Source organism: Cicer arietinum, chromosome 4 (genome assembly GCF_000331145.2).
Source record: "Cicer arietinum cultivar CDC Frontier isolate Library 1 chromosome 4, Cicar.CDCFrontier_v2.0, whole genome shotgun sequence".
Classification (NCBI taxonomy): domain Eukaryota; kingdom Viridiplantae; phylum Streptophyta; class Magnoliopsida; order Fabales; family Fabaceae; genus Cicer; species Cicer arietinum.
This window is the reverse complement of record NC_021163.2, coordinates 65,285,092-65,292,548: the sequence shown is the minus strand read 5'-3', so window position 1 is coordinate 65,292,548 and position 7,457 is coordinate 65,285,092. Positions and strand designations below refer to the sequence as shown.

At 25.7% G+C, this 7,457-nt stretch overlaps 1 pseudogene; it reads right to left on the bottom strand.

Moving 5' to 3' along the window:
* Positions 1–6,858: 6,858 nt before the first annotated feature.
* LOC101502657 (GDSL esterase/lipase EXL1-like) overlaps positions 6,859–7,457 on the bottom strand; it is a 2,574-nt pseudogene continuing 1,975 nt past the window's right edge.

Genomic DNA, 7,457 nt, shown 5'->3' with positions numbered 1-7,457 from the left:
ATAATGATTGTAGTTCGTATGGGAGGGGTATTATGTTAATTATGATAGAGATATTTGTTATTCCCAATTAGAAACAATTTAATTGTTACAACATATTTGTTACTCAATCTCAATTCTATCTATATATAGAGATATTCTAATAAATCTATCAATCCTCTCTCGAGGGATCCATTTAGTATTTGTGGTTTATAGTTGGATGTAGAGTTATTAATGATAGTGATACCTAATAATTAGTAAATATTTTGGGTGTGAAAGATTGTGTTTAGGTATTATAGTTAAAAATGTTAAAATAAAGTATGTGCTAGAGAGATTCACTCAAGTACTCAGTTAAAATTAAAGTGCTTTGTTAAGTACCTAGGAGATGGTTTTAGAATGAGATGAAATATTAAGGTATAATTGCAAATATGATATTTCATCTTGCATTGATTCGATTATGTTTTCTTTTTTTATATACAAAATATTGAAGAAAAAAATAAGTAAAAAGAAGCATTTTTTTAATAAAAATCACAAGTTAAAAAAAAAAACTGACCTAATACATGAATTCTATGTAATGTATACCAAAAACTAAAATATATTGAGGTCCAAAAAAACTGACCTGATACATTATCCTATACATATCATTATCTATAAGTAAAATCCATATAAAAGCATTTTAATTTATCTTTCTGTCTTTTTGAGATAAAAATTTATACTTTAGGATGGAGAGAACATTAATTTTTCTTAATGATATTTTTTTATTATTAAAATCCATATAAAAGCATATTAATTTATCCCTCCGTCTCAAAATATAAAAATTTATATTTTAGAACGGAGGGAACATTAATTTTTCTTAATGACATTTTTCTATTATTAAACAATGATTATTATAAGCATCTGAACTATTTTTTTTTAAAACATATTAACAATTATTTTGATTAAAAAATGTATTAATATTTTGACAAAAAAATAACTATTAAATAAAATTTCACACATATATAGCACATTAAAAGTGATATGTGATTATAACCAAAAAAAAAATGATATATGATAAAATATCAAATAATTTTTTAATTGTATAAAATTTTGTATCCGATTTCATGAAAATTTCTTTATTTGGAATAACTAGTTAGTTATAAGTATCCTATTATGTTGAAATAAATCGGGTAGCACAATCTTCAAGCTTTAAACCTTTCATTAAATAGGTAAAGACTCACTTGTCATCTCCTTCAAGAGACTTTGGATTGTATATTATGCTAAATTTGATACAATTTTTTACTAAATGCTAAATATGACACCTAATTTTGTACTTTTTTTGAAAATATTATAAGAAAACTAGTGTCAATATAATTAGTTAGTATTTATGTTAATATTCGTATCATAAAATTATAGTCTGTATTTAAGTTAAGAAAGTAAAAAATAATCTGTTCTTAATTAAAAAGTAAAATTTATTTAATTGCAAGAAATTATAGTGTTATTTTTTAATTGATTAATTGATTATTTACACATATGTGTATAGTTATTTTTTCCAACTTAAAATTTTAGTTGTGATTTATAAGAATTTATACGGTACTTTAAAAAAAAAGTGTAATAGCACTCTTAAATTTTTAATCATATTTTTATTTGGATATTTATTTTTTCAATTCAATCCACATAAATTTAATAAATGATTTTCTAATTTTTTTATTTTAATTAAAATTAACATTATTATCAATTTAGAAGTTTAAAACTTATTTCATTCCTCTCGAGAAACCACTCCACTACTGAAATAAATCGTCATCCCCCTTCATTTTCGACCGTAAGAAGAACTCTCCACGGTTATTCCACCGCGAGAAAATTTATTATATGTCTCACTTTCAATTCACTCGTATTTGCGTTGATGTCGACTTGGTGACGTCGATCATGTATCATCATCGTTGTGTCGTTTCCAAGTTTATCTTTGATTTTTAATGAATTGACAATGAAGATGGACGATATAAAACGGATATGAAAGATGGTGAAAATCAACTGAGAGACAATGCAAAGGAGAGAGAGAGAGAGAGAAAACTTGTTTTTTTTGTATTATATAATTTAATAAATATTAATTATTCTAAAATAAATAAATAAATAAATATAAAATTTCAAATTTTAATGGTGTTAAATTTAAAATAGATCAAATTTATTTATAGATAAAATGTTATCAGACTATTTGTGATTTAATTTAGTAATAAAATATTAACCATTAACCCATGGCTATTATATCATAAATGTCACACCCAAACTCTCCGTTAACTCTCGACTCGTTTATCTTCCGTAAAACAAATCTTGTTTAATCTCCATTAATCGTGTTCTAATTAGTATATAATTATGGGACTCACCTGAAGGTCCTTCTCATATATAATTAGTATGTAAGTTAAAAAGATAAATCTATTTAGTTTTATTCCTATATTATTACAAAATAACAATTAAACATGAAACTTTTCATATATTAATCAATTATTTTCATTGCATTCATTTCATGGATACTGAGCAATAGGACAAGAAGTAAGTTTTGGTATTTGTGTGATGATTGCAAAGTGTGTGGTCCATATTACATAGTTTTATTTTATTTTCTAGAAATTTATGGAGTGATGTGACGAAGAAGATGCACCCTAATTCATTAGGATTTTTGGGGTAGAAGCTGGTCACGTTATCTACATTTCGTCAAGTCACTCATGGGATAGACTAACAACCACTTTGGCTTACATTTAATGAGGGATCGTTTTCACGATTTTTAAAATCTTAAATTTAATAAATTAGACTCTTTAATAAAACAAATAAAAAAGACTAAATTACATTTATGGTCACTTAACTTAAACGTTTTAGTTTTTTATCTTTTTTTTTTTATCTCGAGTTGGTCCTTTATTTTAATTTTAAGTGACAATTTGATATTTTATGTTTTAAAATGTCAACAATGTTGTCCTCTTTTTTACAAAAATTCAAAAAAATCATCAAATTTTTCAAACAAAATCCATAAAATTCATTATTATCTTCAATAAAATGCAAATTTAATCAAATTCATAACTTAAATCTTGAAATAAACTCATATTTTCATTCTTTATTTGATGTTGTTGGAGATGAAAATATGAATTTATTTGAATATTTGAGTTATGGATTTGATGACATTTGCATTTGATTATTAATTTTATGGGTTTTGGTTGAAAATTTTGATGATTTTTTTGAATTTTTGTAAAAAAAAAAAAAAGATAACATTTTTGATATTTTGAAACATAAAATATCAAATTGTCACTTAAAATTAAAACAAAAGACCAACTCGGGAAAAAAAAAAGATAAATGACTAAAACGTTAACTGAAATTAAGTTAAAGGACCATTGATGTAAGTTAGCCTAAAATAAATATAATTTTAAAAATTATAAATTATTTTAAAATATTATATTTTTACTAAATGAAACACTAAAAACTCAAATTATTTTATTTAAATTCATTAAAATAAGTAAATTGTAAATAACACCATCAAATTAATATTAACTTTATTGCTATTTAAAAAGAGTCATTCGTCTAACAATTTTTTAAGCAAATTCATCAATCAAGTATTCCTATTGTATTGTCTCCAAAAGATCATTTTCAATTTCTATCGATGTTAATTCATATTGTTAGTGATGGCAAATATGGTAGCGTTTGGGTAGGGTACTATATAGTACTCATCCTCATACCCGCAGTTTTAAAAAATACTCATACTTGTGTTTGTACTCTCTTGAGTATCAACTTTAATACTCGTACCCTCACCCTCTAGGTACCTAAGTGCTCGTACTTATACTCATTACTCACACTTTAACAAAAATAGATCAATAAATAAATAATATTGTTGTGATTAAATTTAAAAATTATCCAAATATCTTAAAATCAATTATAAAATATTATAGCTCATAATATTTTCTAACTCAAAACATTTCAAATGCACACTCGTTACAATACACATTCAAATATCTATAATAATAATTTATGAAGTTGCAAGTCATACGACAATATTATTCGAGATCTGTAAAAACAATTGATAGGAAGTTGCAAATATAATTATAAAGTCACGATTAATAGGACATAACTCTTAGTTATAAAGTCACAATTATTTATCTATTCATCATAATCAAATTCTTAAAAAGTTTGCAAACGTTTATCTTTTGATTATAAATATTTTAGTGGTCCAAAGATATTAATAGATGTTAAAACATAAAAGAAAAAAATCAATTAAACTAAATATTAATATAATAAATAAATAATTTATATAAGTGCGGATACTATAGTATTTATACTCGCACTCATACCCGCTTAATTTTGCGGGTAATTACCCATCCCCGTATCCATATCTATTATGCGGGGTTTTACCCTATGCATTGTAGGTTTTTTTTTTGCGGGTACCCACTAGGTCTAAATCTAATTGACATCTCTATAATAGGTAACGAGTTCCTAAAATTAGTAAATCAACCATTTCAAACAAATAGAGGTTGTTCAGGCTATCGATGATGATGCATGTTATCCTGGTGTTGTTCATGCTCCTCCTAATCATGTTGTATATGATCCTTAAACACAGGATTTTGTTGCTCCTTTTGCTCAAACTCAGGTTGAATATAATAATCTTCTTCTTGTTGCATCTTTTTGTTCCTCTTTCTCCTTTTTCCAACGACGGTTCTCCTATTAGATCGTGTAGGAGGTCAATCTCGAGAATGTTCCACAATTTTTTTGCTCCTCTAGTCCTCACTGAAGAAAAAAAAAATTGAACGAAAAAATGTAAAGAAAAAAAAATTGAAGAAAAAAAACGTAACCCAGAAATTTCAGGAACAAAATTTCCGATAGTTATATTTCAATTTTGAAAATTTCATTTTTGAAATTTTTGGGAGTTAGTTTCAATCGGAAATTTGAAATTTTTTATAGTTATATTTCAATACCGTAAATTTTATTTTTGAAATTTTCGGTTGAAAATAATTACTAGATATTTCAAATTTCCAGTTGAAACTATCGGAAATTTCAACCGGAAATTTCGTTCTTGAAATCTCTAATTAGAGAAATTCAGAAAAGAAAAAAAATTAATTTTTCGGAAATTTTAAAATATGGGGTATGATCAAGATATCTGAATTTACTTTAATTTTTACTATTCACTTAAGCGTATTTTAGTAAGTTAAGAGATAAAAATTATAAATAAAAGGTATAAGTCCAATTATGACAGTGTACAAAATCCAATTTTCTCAATTTGAAGAGGCCAAATAAATAACACTCTTCCTTTTATGAGCCCAATTTCACTCCAGTGAAACTTGATGGTTATTATATTGGCCCATATCATCCCTTCATCCTTGCAAGAAAGTTGGATTTGGTACCCCCAATTAACCTTACCCCCTCCCCAAATTCTTAAAAACCCAAAATTTTCGAGTGAAACTCCCAGAAATTTCAATAATGAAATTTTCGGTATTGAATATGACTATTAGAAATTTGGTTCCTCTTGAAATTTCCGATAAATAAATTTTCAGAGCAAATTTTACTTTTTCGAAACACGTGAATAGTGGAGGTATGATGCTACTTTTTAATTTTTACAGTTTAGTAAAAGGTATTTTGGACATTTTAAACTTAAAATTTGTAAATGGGAGGTATAAGATTAATTGGGGGTATGAAATCCAGGTTTCTCCCTGCAAACTCACCTTGTCCTCAAGGTGAATTGAAGTCCAAAGTCCAAAATTAATTGTGCCCAAACTGAAGACTTGTGAATCAAACACCATATAGCTAATTAAAGGCCCACAAGATGATAATGCTTTGCTGCCAGAATTATTGGCTTTTTCTTATTTAGGACCCATTTGATAAAGGTTTTTTCTTCTTATTTAGGACCCCATTTGATAAATGTTGGGAAATTTTAACTTCTATTAGACTCCTACTCCGTGATAAATTGATATATTTATCTTCATATAAATATTAAAAATTATATTTTTACTTAAAATATTATTGTAGTTTTTTGGTATATAAGTGAGTGTCAATTTTTTGAATTTTATTAAAAAAACTTGAAAATAATCTACATTTTGGAAAAAAAAATTCAAAATTTTCAATAAACACATCTTTACCGTCAAATTTTTCGATGCCAAAAACTTTTTTTAAAACTTTTCATAACACTCCTCATTACTAAAATCTAAAAATAAAAAAAAAATCTCGTAACTACTGGAAAACTTAAAATCACATATTTTCAACCTCTTACATCGAAAAAATTTTTTAATAGTTTCCAATACACGTCTTTTTAATTTTATACCACAAAACTTTTTTAAAAGATTTTCAGTTTTAACTTTCTGTACTGAAAATCTTATAAAAAAGTTTCTAGTAGTTTTCAGAGATCTTTAAATGGTAAAAAAAATGTGAATTTAAATTTATAAAAAAAATAATAAAGAATAAAGTTAGCATTTTAAAAATATATTCTAAAATTTCCAAAATGTTGACCACTTGTAGCAAGTTGGGGCCAATGGCAAGTAGGTCAGTTTAAAGGCTTGTTAGGTCAATAAAGGAGTTCAGAGCATGGAATTTCCAAATTACCCTTATTGTGTCTTATGTGTTGGTAACGATAACACAAGTTGCAGCAACTGAGACACTTGTTTTTATATCGTTGCAAATTCCACAACAAGGAAAAAAATTGACGAAAAGAAATGTACGTAGATGATAACTAAAACAGTCGTTTCATGAGAGTTTATGGTAATGAAAGTACCAATGTAACTTACCCTTTTGTTAGACGAATGTATTTGAGGAATGTATTAGACGAATGTATTGAACAAACACACGAGTCAATAGTAAAATAATAAAATAATCGCGACATGTAAATTTTGTTTTTATAATAAAATAATATCTATTCGTTATATATGAATTGGAATATCTTGTAACTTATGTGGAATAATACCCAGTTTGATTATATAAAGAAAAAGAAATACAATTCATCATAAATTGTCCATGTATTTCTGGAGGATAGGTGGCACAAGTTTTCTGTAAACGGATTCAGTAGGATGAAAACTGTCCCAAAACACATAATCCAAATCATTGGGACATGTGGGTTCCAATTGGGTGCATAAATATGTAACTTCTATTTTCCCTGTACCACAGCATCCTCTGTCTCCAACTTTATAGCCTGCAATTTCACAACAATTTTTTGTTTTCCAAAGTTTAAATCTTCAATCTATCAATTCAGAATTCTTATAAATTAAATTGATAAATAACAAAGCATTAAAATATTTTTGAGATAGATCATATATTAAGAGTTTAATTGTTATCTATTATCAACATAAAAAGTTTTATATCGTCAGTATCACAATTATACATAAAGATAAATTTAAAAATAATTTTCATTAAAATCAACCATCTTTGTTGGTTTAAAGGTTGTAATGGACTTAGTGATATTATATATAAATTAAATATAAATATTAATTAAGTTATAGAATGCAAAATCTCTTTATGTATACATGTGTCCTATAATTTGATATTTTCAA